Consider the following 17,108-nt stretch of genomic DNA (forward strand, 5'->3'; position numbering starts at 1 on the left):
CTAATGACATTGCTGCTGAATTTATCTTAAAGAAATTAAAAAATAGAACCATAGAATTAAAAAAAAATAGAATTCTCTAATTTTACACATGAAGAAGTTAAGTCCAGAGAATTGGGTTTACAGGCATATGTAAAGAGCATTGTCACTTCCCCTCTGAGATGGCACATTTCAGGCATCTACCAGTTGGGGAGGAGATTTTTGGTCAGACAGATTTTCTTGGCACAGTCATATCATTATCATAGGTGCTGATGTTGGCAAGGCTAACTCTCTTTCTGCCAACTGCTTTTAGAGGTGAAATATTGCAGATTCTCCCACTTGACCAGTGGCCCTGGAGAAGCTCTGCTGAGACTAGAAAGGGAAGTGGTTAGTGTGACAGATACGCTGTCTGCTTCCTTTAAGAAGCACAATGAAATGGCTCTGATGAATGGATGGTGGTGGTGGTGCTTTTCTGAGAATCACTGTAGTGTTTTTAAGATCTTGGGCTCTGAAAGTACATTGCTGAGTTCAAATCCTGGCACTGAATCTTGCTTGCTGTGTGACCTTCAGCTGGTTGCTTCATCTCTTTAACCCTCAGTTTACTCATCTGTACACTGAGACTAATATGTGTAGCATGGGGCTTCCCTGGTCGCTCAGTCAGTAAAGAATCTGCCGACAATGGAGGAGACCCGGGTTTGATCCCTGAGTCAGGAAGATCTCCTGCAGAAGGAAATAGCAACCCATCCGTATTCTTGCTTGAGAAATTTCATGGACAGAGGAGCCTGGTGGGCTATAGTCCATGGAGTCACAATGAGTTGGCCATGACTTAGCAACTAACTACTACCACCGTGAGTAGCATAGAACCATTGTGAGGATTAAGTGATGCCTACAATGTGCAGACCCTTCATAATGCTTGATTTAATAACACATCAGACTCTTTTATGTCTAGAAAATATGTGACTGCTTGACTGAGGTTGGATGGTCCACATCTCAGATGGCCCATTTACAGGCCTGGGAAGTTGGTGCTGGCTTGGGGAAGAGATTCAGTTCTTGCTGTCAGCTGCATTCTCAGTGCTCGTCCATGGGGCCCCAGCATATAGATAATTTGGGCTTCCTTCTATCTTAGCGGTCTCAGGGTAGTTGGATTATGTACATGGTGGAGGTTGTTTAGTCGCTAAGTCATGTCCAACTCTGTTGTGACCCCATGGACTATAGCCTGCCAGGCTTGTCTGTCCATGGGATTTCCCAGGCAAGAAATACTGGAGTAGGTTGCCATTTCTTTCCTTCTCCAGGGATCTTCCTGACCCAGGGATCGAATCCACATCTCCCGCATTGGCATGCAGATTCTTTACCACTGATCCACCAGGGAAGCCCCTATGTACATGGATTAGCTTCCAAATCGCCAAAAGAGGATGCTGCTAAACTTTCTTAAGGTTTGGGCCTGATATCAGCACAGAGTGTCTTCTGCTGTATTTTATTGGGAACAGTGTGTCAGATTTGAGAAGAGGGGACTGCACAGGATGTGAACAGCAGGAGGGCCCATTAATCTAACAGACTGCCACACTTTTCATCTAATGTAAATATTTGACTACCCTTAGTGTTTAAGAGGATATTCACTTATTATTTCTACTGTTATTTACCGAGCATCTGTCCTGTGCCAGGGCTTGTAGTAGGCACTGGGGATACACAATTGAACAAAATGCACAAGATCCTTGCCTTGATAGAGCGTACATCAGGCAATTAAACAAATGATTTCATTAACTTGTGATTTGATGGGTGCTCTGAGAATGGTAAGAGCTATTTGTTGGCAGGGTTTAGCAGGCATCTTAACGTAGTCTGGGGGCTTCCTCAGTGGCTCAGCTGTAAAGAATTAGCCTGCAGTGCAGAAGACACAGGAGACATGGGTTCAGTCCCTGGGTCGGCAAGATCCTCTGGAGGACGGCATGGCAACCCACTCCAGTATCCTTCCCTGGAGAATCCCATGGACTGAGGAGCCTGGTGAGCTATAGTCCCTAGGGTTGGAAAGAGTTGGATGTGACTTAGTGACTAAACATTAACCTAGTCTGTGGGTTCAGGAAAATTGTGGGTTCTGATGTTAAAAACAACATATTCAGTATGAGTTCAATGAAAGAAGAGAAGCAGAGTTAAAGTAGGTAAGGAAAAGTCTCTTTTGCCTAAATACTAAACGATGTGAAATACTTAATATGGTAAGGTGTAGGGGAGGAAGCCTTCTAGATGTAAAAACTGATTGCTAAAACTGGAAGCAAGTGTGTGTGTGATGTTGTTGTTCAGTTGCTCAGTCATGTCTGACTCTTTTGCAACCCCATGGACTGTAGCACACCAGGCTTCCCCATCCTCCATCATCTCCTGGAATTTGCTCAAACTCATGTCCATTGAGTTGGTGATGCCATCCAACCATCTCGTCCTCTTTCGCCCCCTTTTCCTCCTGCCCTCAATCTTCCCCAGTATCAGGGTCTTTTCCATTGAGTCGGCTCTTTGCATCAAGTGGCCAAAGTATTGGAGCTTCAGCTTCAGCATCAGTCCTTCCTATGATATTCAGGGTTAATTTCCTTTAGGATTATGTGTGTGATTGACGTTCCTTTCTGCAGTAGGACTGCTCAGGTTGTGCTGTTGGTTTACTGTTCTCTAACCTAGAGTCATGGGCCTGTGCTTAGAAACAGCAAGCAGAGAGGACTGCATTTGATACTCAGGAATCTAGGGATTGACCCTTCGACCTTGAGGTTATCAGTAAAATTCCCAAGTGATTCCAGAAGTGGAGAGGCAAGTATACCTGGGGTACATATACATATATGGAATCACTTTGCTCTACACCTGAAACTAACAATATTGTAAATCAACTATACTTCCTCTCCCTAGTAAGTAAATAATATGCATAGGATGGAAGCTTTTAAAAGCTACCTCTGTCCACACCCTCTTATGCTAAATTACCAACTTCCTGATATTCCCTTCTGAGAGGAGGAGTAGTTTCCTCCTACCTCCCCCTACTCTTTCTGATAAATCTGTGTTGTTGCCTTCTCTGTTGTTGGCAGAGGAAAATATTAGAGAATCATTGATTTAACTCAAGTACACTAAAAAGTTTCCAGAAAAATAGTTCTTAAAAATATAATTGTCATTGTTGAACATAACCAGTGTCCAATTTCCTATTCAAAGTAGGAATTCTTATCAGTTAGAATTAAAAGGAGGCCAGTTTAATCAATTGAGGTATACTCACATGTGTAATGAGGAAGCTGGATTCAGTCTAGTGACTTAGGCTTCATACTGTGTTTCTGCTTTAGAGATGAAAACCATGTGGTTCAGGTTTTATTTTTTATTGTTTTTGGCTCCATCATGTGAGCTCTTAGTTCCCCCATCAGGGATTGAACCTGCATCCCCTGCATTGGTAGGCAAATTCTCAACCATTGGACCACCAGGGAAGTCCCCAGGTTTTATTTTTCAAATATATTTTTGTTTTATTTTTAACATTGATAAAAGCATACATTGAAATTAAAAAAAAAAAGTACAATAAAAAAAAATACAATAACAGGAATCCACAAACTTGAGTTAAATTAAAATCTCCATTTACTTCAAGCCTGGCACCCCACCGTTAAATCTGGTCAAAGAAAAATGTGCAACAATATTACCTGGTTTCCTTTTATACTCATAATCCTGAACCTCCAGGGGCTCTTAAAGCTGTCCAGAAATGTTACAGCAGTTCCCTCATGCCATGTATACATATTTCAGTGTATTATTACTCTCACTGGGGCAGGTGCTAGTTAGAAGACATCCAGGAGTACCTCACCTCTAAAGTTTCTGATTCAGTAAGTGTGGTGGGCCTTGAGATTTGTAATTTCGTATAACTTCCCATGTTTTATTAGTCCTGCTCATCTGGGCACCACACTTGGCAAACTAGTGCCTTAGACCATTCACTTTATCACTCTATGTTATAATTTCATTTCTCCATTCTCTTAAACCTCTAACACCTCATCCTTCACACTCTAACCTTGCTTCTGGATTCACTGAGAAAAATTACAGCCATCAGAAGAGAACTTCCCATCAGAACTTGCCGTAAGCTCCCATCAGCACCACCATGCTTGTCCACCAAGTAGAGTCAAGCACATAACCAGCTCCAAGTTACTATCTTAGGTAAGTCTTACCAAGTATCTTTACAAGAAATATAGATACACATTTATTCCAATAAAATAGAGCTCATATCACTTTATATATTGGGTTTCTGTGAAGTTGTTCATTGAGTTATACAGATAAAAACAAAACTAATGGAGGTTAGGACCTTTGAGATCCTGTGTAGATGAATCATTTTCAGACTTCATTTAATGTAGAATAATGAGACAGGAATTGAAGCGAGACAGAATAATACTCAAGATGCAAGGGCTGGGGAGGAGGGTGTTTTGCATCCATGGAAAAATTAAGTAGATAAAAAGATGCAACAGTTATTCCATCATGACAGATCACTGTCATGATGAAGAACTTCTGGAGAGCTGCTTATTAGTAGTTGCTTATGAGTCGCCAAACACTGATTGATAATATGTAGGTGAGTGACATCATCTGAATTACTTTTTAAAAAATTCACTCACTACTGATGGAGATTAGGTGAAAGGGGGACAAGAGTATTAGCAAAACTAGTTAAGATAATGTAGTAATCCATGAAGAGATAATGATAACCTGGATTAGAGTAGTATCGATGAAGATAGAGAAAAGTGGATGGTATTGAAGGTATTTAGGAGATAAAGATGCAGACTTCCTGATGAATTGCCTGTGATGGGTGAAGGAAAGGAAGGAAACAATAGGATGTAAAGTTTGTCATTAAAAAAATAGTAGTTGCAATAATTTAAAATTTCCATCTAAAATATTTTCTATATTACCCAAATTGTCACCTTGAATTAATAATGTTAAAAATGAGTCTAAACCATTTAAAAAGAAATGTAGACACAGGGTGAAAGTAACTTCTGAAATATTTGAGTGCTTTATACAATCAAAACAAAAGTATGCTGCAATTTCCTGGCAGTCCAGTGTTTAGGACTCTGAGCTCTCACTGCAAGAACTGCGGTTCCATCCCTGTTCAGGGAACTGAAATTACCACAAACTGGGTCAAAGAAGAAGAGAGAGAGAAAGTATGCTATGAAATACATTTTCAAATTTACTTTTTATGACATGATATTTTATATTCAGAAAATAGGATATATATATATAAACCTTTATTTTTTCAAGTGTAAATTCCACAAGGGCAGGGATTATGTTTCATTTTTCACTTCCCATGAAACCCAATTGGAATTAAATAAATATTGGTAAATTATATATATGCATATATTATTTATATACATACACATAATATATATAATCTTACATATGCTTTCTAAGTTTATATCTAAAATATTTTGTTTATAATAAACATTTTGACTAATTTACTGAGTGACAGATACTTGAGGAGACCAATCTTCAATCCCATCAGTATGACCTTGTGTTACCATATTTTCTTCAGAAGGATGTGGGAAATTTGTCTGAATAGATTGCATCACTGTTCATCCTAGGAGATTCTTTCTAGCTCTAAGGAAGCCCAGGTAAATGTCAGGTTAGTTTTCTAGTGAATGGTTCCTCTACCTATTTCCATGAAACTTAACAGTTTGCCCTGAACTAGAAGGTCTTCTTTAGATGCCAGTGCACAGTTAGCATTAACGCTCCTGTAGAGCTATAAAACAACCTATATGCTTCTGGATTTATCAGGAAAGTATGATTGGAGTTTCAGGGCTGGTAAGATGTGTACAATACAAACATTTTGATATTAAAACAATAGATTAAAATTTAATCTTTGTCAGTATATTCCCCACCCCTACCCCAGCTAGGATGATGAAGTAACATTTCTTACATGTACCTTTGCTCTTTTGCATTTTTCTGATTCTCCTCTCTTTTATCCTGCCTCTCTATTTTATCCTGCCTGTGTTCTCTATTGTATCCTTTACTTTGCCACCAGCAAAATCTTTTTAAAATTCAAATTTGATCCTGTTATTTCCTTGCCTGAAACTATTTAATGATTCTTTATTGCCTTTAAGATAAAGGTCAGATTCTCAATAAGGCTTCTAAGATCCTCCACCATCTGACTTGGCCCTTCAGAGCAGGGCCCCACATCTCTGAATGAGCCATGCAAATTTTGCTTCTCATACAAATTCCTTTGTTTGGATTCCAAGCCTTCCTCCCTCCATGCCACCCAGGCAGTCTGCTTCTTTCTCTAGACTCATCTTAAGAGTCATTCCTTTAGGGGAGCCTTTTCTGAGTCTCCCAGGTTGAATTGATCAGTCTTTCTTGGTGCTCGGCCTCTACCTTTATAAGCTTTCATTGTTGCCACCTCTAATAGTTTAATACACTTCTTTTCTTTTGCTCTTTGTGTTTGGCCATACTGCTAGGCATGTGGGATCTTAGTTCTGGCCCTGGGATGGAACATGCCCCCTGCAGTGGAAGGGCGGAGTCTTAACCACTGGACCGCCAGGAAAGTCCCAGTTTAATGCACTTCTTTGTTTTAACATCTGTAACATCCGTAACATCCTCAAGGGGATGGACTGTATCTTATTTTATCCCCAGTGTCTAGTATGATGCATGGTGCAGAGAAGACACAAAATATATGTTATCTGACTTCTTAAATGAATAGTAATGCTTTTCTTGGGAAAAACCAATCTTAAGAAGTAAACTCATGTGTGCAGGCTCTGTTTTCTAGCTCGGCTGTTTTATTTTCCAAATTCTTACTACCAACCAGCTCCTTTTAAATGTGCTTGGGGGTCAGTATTTGTAGCCCAGGTTCTGTTTGAGAGAGTGGAGAAAAAGAGGAAAAAGAAACAAATGGTTATTACCAAAGGGAGAAAAGCATATTCTCTGAAGGATTATTATCACGTATGACAACCATTCCCTCCCTCGCAGCAACCATTTACTGTGTGCTTCAGTACCCAGAGATTCAGCTTGCCTTTCTCACCCAGACATAAGCTCCCAGGAGACCAAGATGAGCGTGACTCCCTTTGTTCAGTGATCTAATGGTTCCCACTGAGCTTTTCCCTGAGCAGTAGACTTTGATCCTTCCAAAAGCATTTTCCAGTAAGGCCTCTTCTTTCCAACAGGTCTGTGAGCTCTATACTTGGCTTTACACAGGTAGAGGGTTTCCTTTTCCTTACAAGTTCACCTGGACATAGCAAACCCCCCTGCCCATGCTCTCTTAGGGAAGAGAAGTGTGGGAAGTGTGGGCTGTCCCCCGCCACCGCCAGCTTAGGGTTGAGGTCTGTAGACTTGCCTAGGATAAATACTCATAGTCGTATTTTGCTCTGGATGTAATTTTATCATGATACATTTATTTTTTGTTTCTTGTGCCATTTGAATTTCATTATGCTTCCTGTGAAATGGTTGGTTTGTAAATCTTTAAAGTTGGTATTGGATTCCATTTTCCTTACACTTTACTTGAATAAGTTATTTACTATTTAGGGCAGAGAACAATAAGTTATTTACTATTTAGAGCATAGAATAAGCATGTAAATAAATAAAATAAAGTGAGATAAATACCACACAGACTCAGGGAATGCTCCACAGAGAATATGAAGTCCACACTATGTTTCCACTGTGTCCTTATCAAACTTTTCACTAAGTTGTGTGTGTGTGTAGGTTGGGTGTGGAATTGGATGAACTGAGATGCTAGATAAGGCCAGTTAAGGTAGGTTGGGACCACAATGTTAAGCGCCTGTTTGCCTTGATAAGGAAGAGTTTGGGCATTATCCTTTGAACAATGGTTACCGGTAATAGATTTGTAAGTAGGGAAGTAACATGAACAGATTTACTTTGTTTCTTCTTAAAACAAAGGAATACTAAAATGAGGTAAAAGTCTCCCTAAATGAAATGCCGGGTGATCCAAAAATTCCATTCCAACAATTCACACACATATTTTGGAGATTTCCATCTTCATTACATATGTCCTTCTGAGATCTGCTGGGGCCCGCAAATCAAGTCAAAGCCCAAATGTTGACTCTGCTCTTTTGCAGAGTATGGAACTTTAATCTTCCTTAGGCTGTAAAAGCAAATCTTTTCCCACATCAGCTCACTGCATTGCTTGGTCAATAACACAGTCATTAGAGAACTGGCTTCTTTCCCAGTCTCACCATTTTAATGGTTTCTAGATTCTTTCCTTTCCATTTGGAACAGAAACATGAAAATACAGGCAGTCCATGGTTGATAACTGACAAGTGCATTACAATAGACTCCTATAAGAGTCACTTTGCTTAGTTACTAAATTATTATTGACATATTTTGTTTGTTTTAAGTGTACACATTGAATTTTATTTTAAAGTATGTATTTTTCTGGTTACAGCATGTTTTGTGTACTTGTGGCTCAGTCGTATCCAACTCTTTGTGACCCCATGGACTATAGCCCGCCAGGCTCCTCTGTCCATGGGATTTTCCAGACAAGAATACTGGAGTGGGTTGCCATTTCTTTCTCCAGGGGATCTTCCTGACCCAGGGATCGAACCCAGGTCTCCTGCATTGCAGGATGCTTTACCATCTGAGCCACCAGGGAAGTTACAGCATAGTACGTGCTTATAAAAACTTAAAACACTATGGAAATATATTAATGGAAAATACAAGAGGAAGATAACTAACGATAACTTTCTTAGTATGCAGTCTTTCAACTTTTTCACATGTCTGTTGTTTAAAGCCAGCCTGTAGGTGTATATTATTCTGTAGTTTAAATTTTTGCTGAACATTTTAGGTAAAATAACACAAGTACCTTTACTTAATGGCTACGGAGTATTACATTTAATGGGTAATTCTACTCTTTGGGGACATTTGCATTGTTTTAAATTTTCATGTTACTTTGATATTTCCTTAGGATTAAATCCTAGAATTGAATTTCTGGGTCAGATTATGTGTATTTTGAATTTTAGTATGTGTTGCCAAATTATCCTCTACAGTTGCAGCACAAATTTACATTCCTGCTTAAAGAATATGAGAGTGTGTGTTTCAGCAAATGTTTGCCAATGATAAATATTTCCTCTCATTTTTTATCTTTGCCAATCTGACAGTCAAAACACATTTCATTGGATTAACATGTACTTACTTCTTGATTTGTCATTAGGTTAGACATATTTTTATAAGCTTGTCCTATTTGTGAATATTTGCTTACAGTCTTTGTCCTTTCCAACTGGTGCTTTGGTCTCTTTTTAATTATGAGGACTTTTTGTATATGGTACATGTGATCAACACATTTTTTTTGCATTTGATTGGAATTCTTGAATTCCATTTATCATAGCTTTTCTTTATCTTGTTCGTAAATAGGTGGTCATATTTACCACTTCTTTTCCTTTCATTATATACTTCTCTAATTTTTTTTCCTTTGACTAATAGTTAAAAAAGAAAAATTCCATATACACCTACTGTACAGGTACTGAAACATAAGCATCAAATATAAATTCATACATAAGAACTCTAATAACATTGTTTTCTTTTTTTTTTGCAATACAGTATAGATCTTATCCTGTAAACTTGCCCACTGCTGCTCTCCACTTCATCCCTTGAAAGAAATCTACTGAATTTTTCAGTGCTATAGTTACTAGGATAATTTGGAAGTTATTAGATAAGATTACACATATTTGTGATGACAATTAAGTTAGCATTTATGACCAAGTTTTGTTAATCATTAAAATGTACAAGAATTAAGAAAATTGAAAAATTATATTAATCGTAAAGAGCACTTTTTTTGTGTGTTTTACATTAGTTGAAGATGCTTTTTAAAAAATTTCTTACGTATGATGCAAATAAATGGAGAGTCCAAATAAAACGCTTTTTGGATTGTGGAGGTAGCAAAGTTAATTTAGGCGCCAGAAATGCCTTTACACACCTACCTCTTTCTACTGTGCAAAATTATCTGGATAAAGGAAAACATCATTATATGTCTTGTATTGGAAAGATGCAGATGATGAGGTTCTTACCTTTTACACGTGCTTTACTGTTAAATTATATTCGGTTTTTAATCTGAAGATTTGTAGAATAGGACTAACTCTTACTAACTTTATTAATTTTTATTATTTTAGAATTGGTTTAAATGATTTATTATTATTTTTTCATCTATTATTTTAAACGTTAATTCTGGCCAGCAGGGAAAGCCTGATAAAGTTTTTTTTTTTAAAGTTATTCCTATTATTTGGTGACCATATACTTTGGTTATTTTATGTTTCTGCAGAGACTTCAAATGTATTCAAATATCCAGTTTTAAGCGGTAGCTAGGTCTATAGCTGTATTCACTTATTTCCGAGAAGCCTAAAATGAACTTCAGTATGTATTATATTATTTCAGGAATTGAGTGCAATTAACAGTATCAGATGCATATTCCCCCACAGAAAGGAGTAACAGTAACCAGGTCTTTTGAGATTGAGGAATTTCTAAGAATGAAAGTTATAATGAAGGGTATCAACATCCTGAGGTGATACATTCTTCACCCAGAACTCTGTGGGGATTCTCAAAGTGAGAAATTCTTTTGTATCTTTGAAAACAGGAAAATCAAAGGAATTTCTTTTAATCTGGTTTACATCCAGGCCAGTGAGCGGCACTAATAAGGAACAAACACATTAGCACCAAAAGGAAATGATAATTAGAAATGAAATCTTAATCCAGAGACCACAGGCTGGGATCTCTAAAGCCTCACCACTGGACTTTAAATAGAAAAATTACATTTAAAGGTCCTAAATGGTAATGTACAATGATATTTGCATGTGAAAATGAGTGGTTTGAGCACAAATTGACTAGCTGAATACCTTTTGTAGGAGAGATGGAAGGTGGCTGTTCTCTTGGGGTGTAGGGCATGGGGGAGGCAGAGTTTTACTGGAAAGCATTAAGTTTAAAAGTAGACTTATCTGGAAATTAATAGTTAAATGTCAAGTCCTGACAGTTAAACAAATTGACTTTGCTCTTAAGTGATTTAATAGTGATTCTCTAATTCCTGGTTCTGTTTACTGGAATTCAGCTGCCCTCTTCTTTTTTAGTAATTATTTTAAAATTTTATTTATTTATTTGGCTGCACCGGTCTTAGTTAGTTGAGGCATATGAGACCTTTAGTTGAAGCAAGTGAAGTCTTAGTTGTGTCTTGTAGGACCTAGTTCCTCAACTAGGGAAGGAACCTGGGCCCCCGGCATTGGGAGCATGGAGTCTTAGCCACTGGATCACCAGAGAAGTCCGTCAGTTGCCCTCCCTGCCTTTAATATATTCTTAAAATATTTATTTATTTATTTGACCGTGCTGAGTCTTAGTTTCCACATGCAGGATCTTTGATCTTTGTTGCAACATCTAGGATCTAGTTCCCAGATCAGGAATTGAACCTGGGGGGAATACAGAGTCTTAGCCAATGGACCACCGAGGAAATCCCTCAGTTGCCCTCTTAATATTGAGAACTAGAAGAAGGTGGGAGAAGTATGGAGAGTGATAGGACAGACTGAACAATATCGACTCTAGTAATAGACTTTAACCCTTCAGTATCCTAGGGTTGGAAAGGAAAAATATTAATTAGAGATCAGTTCAGTTCAGTTCAGTCAGTTCAGTCGCTCAATTGTGTCCGACCCTTTGCTACCCCATGGACTACAGCACGCCAGGCTTCCTTGTCCATCAAGAACTCCCTGAGTTTACCCAAACTCCTGTCCATTGAGTTGGTGATGCCATCCAACCATCTCATCCTCTGTCATCCCCTTCTCCTCCTGCCCTCAATCTTTCCCAGAATCAGGGTCTTTTGCAGTGAGTCAGTACCTCTCATCAGGTGGCCAAAGTATTGGAGTTTCAGCTTCAACATCAGTCTTTCCAATGAACACTCAGGGCTGACCTCCTTTACGATGGACTGGTTGGATCTCCTTGCAGTCCAAAGGACTCTCAAGAGTCTTCTCTAACACCACAGTTGAAAAGCATCAATTCTTCGGTGCTCAACTATTTTTATAGTCTCTCACATGCATACATGACTACTGGAAAAACCATAGCTTTGACTAGATGGACCTTTGTTGGCAAAGTAATGTCTCTGCTTTAATATGCTCTCTACGTTGGTCATAACTTTCCTTCCAAGAAGTAAGTGTCTTTTAATTTCATGGCTGCAGTCACCATATGCAGTGATTTTGGAGCCCCCCAAAATAAGGTCTCTCACCATTTCCACTGTTTCCCCATCTATTTGCTATGGAGTGATGGGACCAGATGCCATGATCTTAGTTTTCTGAATGTTGAGTTTTAAGCCAACTTTTTCACTCCCTCTTTCACTTTCATCAGGAGGTTCTTTAGTTCTTCTTCACTTTCTGCCATAAGGGTGGTGTCATCTGAGTATCTGAGGTTATTGATATTTCTCCTGGCAATCTTGATTTCAGCTTGTGCTTCATCCAGCCCAGTTTTCTCATGATGTACACTGCATATAAGTTAAATAAACAGGGTGACAATATACAGCCTTGACGTACTGCTTTTCCTATTTGGAACCAGTCTGTTAGTCCATGTCCAGTTCTAACCATTGCTTCCTGACCTGCATACAAATTTCTCAAGAGGTAGGTCAGGTGGTCCGGTAATTTTCCAGTTTGTTGTGATCCACACAGTCAAAGGCTTTGGCATAGTCAATAAAGCAGAAATAGATGTTTTCCTCAAACTCTCTTGTCTTTTCAATGATCCAACGGATGTTGGCAATTTGATCTCTGCTTTCTCTGCCTTTTCTAAAACCAGCTTGAACATCTGGAAGTTCATGGTTCACGTATTGCTGAAGACTGGATTGGAGAATTTTGAGCATTACTTTACTAGCGTGTGAGATGAGTGCAATTGTGGGGTAGTTTGAGCATTCTTTGGCATTGCCTTTCTTTGGAATTGGAATGAAAACTGACCTTTTCCAGTCCTGTGGCCACTGCTGAGTTTTCCAAATTTGCTGGCATATTGAGTGAAGCACCTTCACAGCATCATCTTTCAGGATTTGAAACAGCTCAACTGGAATTCCATCACCTCCACTAGCATTGTTCGTAGTGATGCTTCCTAAGGCCCACTTAACTTCACATTCCAGGTTGTCTGGCTCTAGGTGAGTGATCACACTATCGTGATTGTCTGGGTCGGGAAGATCTTTTTTGTACAGTTCTTCTGTGTATTCTTTTCATCTCTTCTTATTATCTTCTGCTTCTGTTAGGTCCATACCATTTCTGTCCTTTATTGAGCCCATCTTTGCGTGAAATGTTCCCTTGGTATCTCTGATTTTCTTGAAGAGATCTCTAGTCTTTCCCATTCTTTTGTTTTCTTCTATTTCTTTACACTGATCACTGTGGAAGGCTTCCTTATCTCTCCTTGCTATTCGGAACTCTGCATTCAAGTGGGTTTATCTTTCCTTTTCTCCTTTGCTTTTTGCTTCTCTTCTTTTTCCAGCTATTTGTAAGGCCTCCTCAGACAGCCATTTTGCTTTTTTGCGTTTCTTTTTCTTGCTGGTGGTCTTGATTCCTGTCTCCTCTACCATGTCACGAACCTCGGTCCACTGCTCATCAGGCACTCTATCAGATCTAGGATCTTAAATCTATTTCTCACTTCAACTGTATAATTGTAAGGTATTTGATTTAGGTCATACCTGAATGGTCTAGTGGTTTTCCCCACTTTCTTCAATTTAAGTCTGAATTTAGCAATAAGAAGTTCATGATCTGAGCCACAGTCAGCTCCCAGTCTTGTTTTTGCTGACTGTATAGAGCTTCTCCATGTTTGGCTGCAAATAATATAATCAATCTGATTTCGGTGTCGACCATCTGGTGATGTCCATGTGTAGAGTCTTCTCTTGTGTTGTTCGAAGAGGGTGTTTGATACGACCAGTCCATTCTCTTGGCAAAACTCTATTAGCCTTTGCCCTGTTTCATTCTGTACTCCAAGGCCAAATTTGCCTGTTACTCCAGGTGTTTCTTACTTCCTACTTTTGCATTCCAGTCCCCTGTAATGAAAAAGACATCTTTTTTGGGTGTTAGTTCTAAAAGATCTTGTAGGTGTTCATAGAACCATTCAACTTCAGCTTCTTCAGCATTACTGGTCGGGGGATAGACTTGGATTACTGTGATATTGAATTGTTTGCCTTGGAAACGAAAAGAGATCATTCTGTCGTTTTTGAGAAATTATGAGATAAAAGGCATAAGTTGGTAAATATTTCTAAATCTAGCATAACTGTAACCCAAGAGTAACCCTTGCACAATGCGTTAATAGTTTGTTATTGTAAGATTCCCAAAGATGTCATCATATGTATATTTATTTTTCTTCTCATTGATGAAAAGATCTGGCTATCATCCTGGAACTTAATGAGGTCTACATTTGCTATTGAGATACAGTAAAAGCTGTTTTCATACATACATTTTTTGGTATGGCATCCTCTAAGTGATTAAATATCTTCCGTACATCAAGAAAATGTAGTGATTAATATTGTATGACGTGGAACACTAAAAGCCCTTCTGCAACACTCACTTGTTCCTGAACTTCTGTTCCAATTTACAAAGGATATCTGAGGCAAAAATCCCTATTAAATATGGAGCTAAATCATCACATTTGCCTTTTTTATACAAACATGTTTCCCATGTTTAATTCTCATGTATTAATTTTTAGGCTGCAAATTAAATTGATGTTTGTGGATTTCATAAAGCATATGTCAAGGCACCATCAAATAAAATTCAAGGTCCCCAAATATGCTAATATCTAATTCAGGTTTGCTTCAACCAAACTGCCACTGGAAAGATAGAAAACATCTTAATAACAAATCTGAAGCACTTACTTTTAGGAAAGTGAGTGACCTAGGGTCTTTAATTCCTGGAGAGGGCTAGTTCCTGGAGAGAGAGTTCATAATGATAAACTCTTTCTTTAAATCTGATTTTTTTTTTTTAAGTTGGCTGTATCTTTGTCTTATGGTTAACCTGTGAGTATTTGGTAATTTCATATACAGAAAACACATTCCTGTTTACCCTTGTTTTCTTACCTGCTGCTGTTGGCTTGTTGGCAGAATTTGGCTGTTGGCCGAATCTCCCACTGTGATTCTGCCCTGCATGTGTTCTGAGAGTGAATGAACATAAGATTCTTATCTACCCTGAAGCAAGGCAGTTAAAAACCACTTAATATGAGAACATTTTGAGATCCAATCATACTTTTTAAATGCTTGGAATTATTGGAAACAAGAATTACAGATAATCAACTTACTGAATAACAATTGAAAGCAGGGGTGGTTCTTTAAAATAAAGGCATTGGATTGATTCAAGATTCCAAGTCACTTTTAATTGACTCTTTTGTGTCTATTGTACATTTCAGCATTTATCACCATCTGTAAAATGTTATTATGGGTAACGTCCATGTGAAGATTTCAAATTTCTTGTGGGACTATGTCTTGGTTGACTGTGCACTTAGGTATAAAACTAGATCCATAGATATTAATGGGAAACATTTGCTTAGGAACCTAAATAAATAATTTGAAATTTAGGAGAAAATATTTCATTCAGATAATGTACAAAAAAGCATAGGCTGTTTACTTAAAAACTTCCTGAAGTCATCTTTTCCAACACTGCAGTGCTTGTGAGCTAGATATTTTGCTACTGAATGGAATCACTGGTTGAAAACAATCACAGTAATATTTTTTAGGATTGCACCATGATGTTCTGGATTGTGCTGGATAATAAAGGAGCAAATTTTTAGGCATAGAGGTTTATCATAGAACATAAAGAGGGTTCCTTTCACTATTGTTCAACTCTGGTTACCTTCCAACACATTATTCTCTTACTTCCATCATTTTTTACTTGGATATTCATCAAAGAGAAGCATTTAAACAAATCAATCGCGAATAAGCATCTCTTTGTTTCCATGCTGGAGAGCATGGATATTATTAGGCTTTATTTATTAAGGACATTCCCTTTGTCTTAAAGAAAGACAGATATTCAAAAGATAATGCTCAGAATTCCAGAAAAACATCTACTTCTCCTTCACTGACTATGCTAAAGCCTTTGACTGTGAGTCACAACAAACTGTGAAATTCTTAAAGAGATGGAAAAACCAGATTACTTTACCTGTCTCCTGTGATACCTGTATGCAGGTCAAGAAGCAAGAGTTAAAATTGGACATGGAACAATCAGTTCAGTTCAGTTCAGTCTCTCAGTCGTGTCTGACTCTCTGCGACCCCATGACTTGCAGCACGCCAGGCCTCTCTGTCCATCACCAACTCCCGGAGTCTACCCAAACCCATGTTCATCGAGTCGGTGATGCCAGCCAACCATCTCATCCTCTGTCGTCCCCTTCTCCTCCCGCCCCCAATCCTACCCAGCATTAGGGTCTTTTCCAATGAGTCAACCCTTCGCATGAGGTGGCCAAAGTATTGGAGCTTCAGCTTCAAATCAGACCTTCCAATGAACACCCAGGATTGATCTCCTTTAGGATGGATTGATTGGATCTCCTTGCAGTCCAAGGGACTCTCAAGAGTCTTCTCCAACACCACAGTTCAAAAGCATCAATTCTGCGGCACTCAGCTTTCTTCACCGTCCAACTCTCACATCCATACATGACCACTGGAAAAACCATAGTCTTGACTAGACGGACTTTTGTTGGCAAAGTAATGTCTCTGCTTTTAAACATGCTATCTAGGTTGTCCATAACCTTCCTTCCAAGGAGTAAGCATCTTTTAATTTCATGGCTGCAGTCACCATCAGCAGTGATTCTGGAGCCCAAAAAAGTAAAGTCTGACACTGTTTCCACTGTTTCCCCATCTATTTCCCATGGAGTGATGGGACCAGATGCCATGATCTTAGTTTTCTGAACGTTGAGCTTTAAGCCAACTTTTTCACTCTCCTCCTTCACCTTCATCAAGAGGCTCTTTAGTCCTTCTTCACTTTCTGCCATAAGGGTGGTGTCATCCACGTATCTGAGGTTATTGATATTTCTCCCGGCAATCTTGATTCCAGCTTGTGTTTCTTCCAGCCCAGCGTTTCTCATGATGTACTCTGCATATAAGTTAAATAAGCAGGGTGACAATATACAGCCTTGACGTACTCCTTTTCCTATTTGGAACCAGTCTGTTGTTCCATGTCCAGTTCTAACTGTTGCTTCCTGACCTGCATACAGGTTTCTGAAGAGACAGGTCAGATGGTCTGGTATTCCCA

General features: G+C 38.7%; 1 long non-coding RNA gene across 1 annotated transcript; it reads left to right on the forward strand.

Annotated features, from left to right (window-relative positions):
• Positions 1 to 4,008: 4,008 nt before the first annotated feature.
• Positions 4,009 to 9,688, forward strand: LOC145504286 (uncharacterized). Its single transcript, XR_014052152.1, has 2 exons — positions 4,009 to 4,119; positions 8,462 to 9,688. It is a non-coding gene; the product is annotated as an uncharacterized LOC145504286 (long non-coding RNA).
• The last annotated feature ends 7,420 nt before the right edge of the window (positions 9,689 to 17,108 follow it).

The sequence above is a fragment of the Giraffa tippelskirchi genome, chromosome 1 (assembly GCF_054371585.1).
Source record: "Giraffa tippelskirchi isolate mGirTip1 chromosome 1, T2T-mGirTip1v1.2.pri, whole genome shotgun sequence".
Classification (NCBI taxonomy): Eukaryota; Metazoa; Chordata; class Mammalia; order Artiodactyla; family Giraffidae; genus Giraffa; species Giraffa tippelskirchi.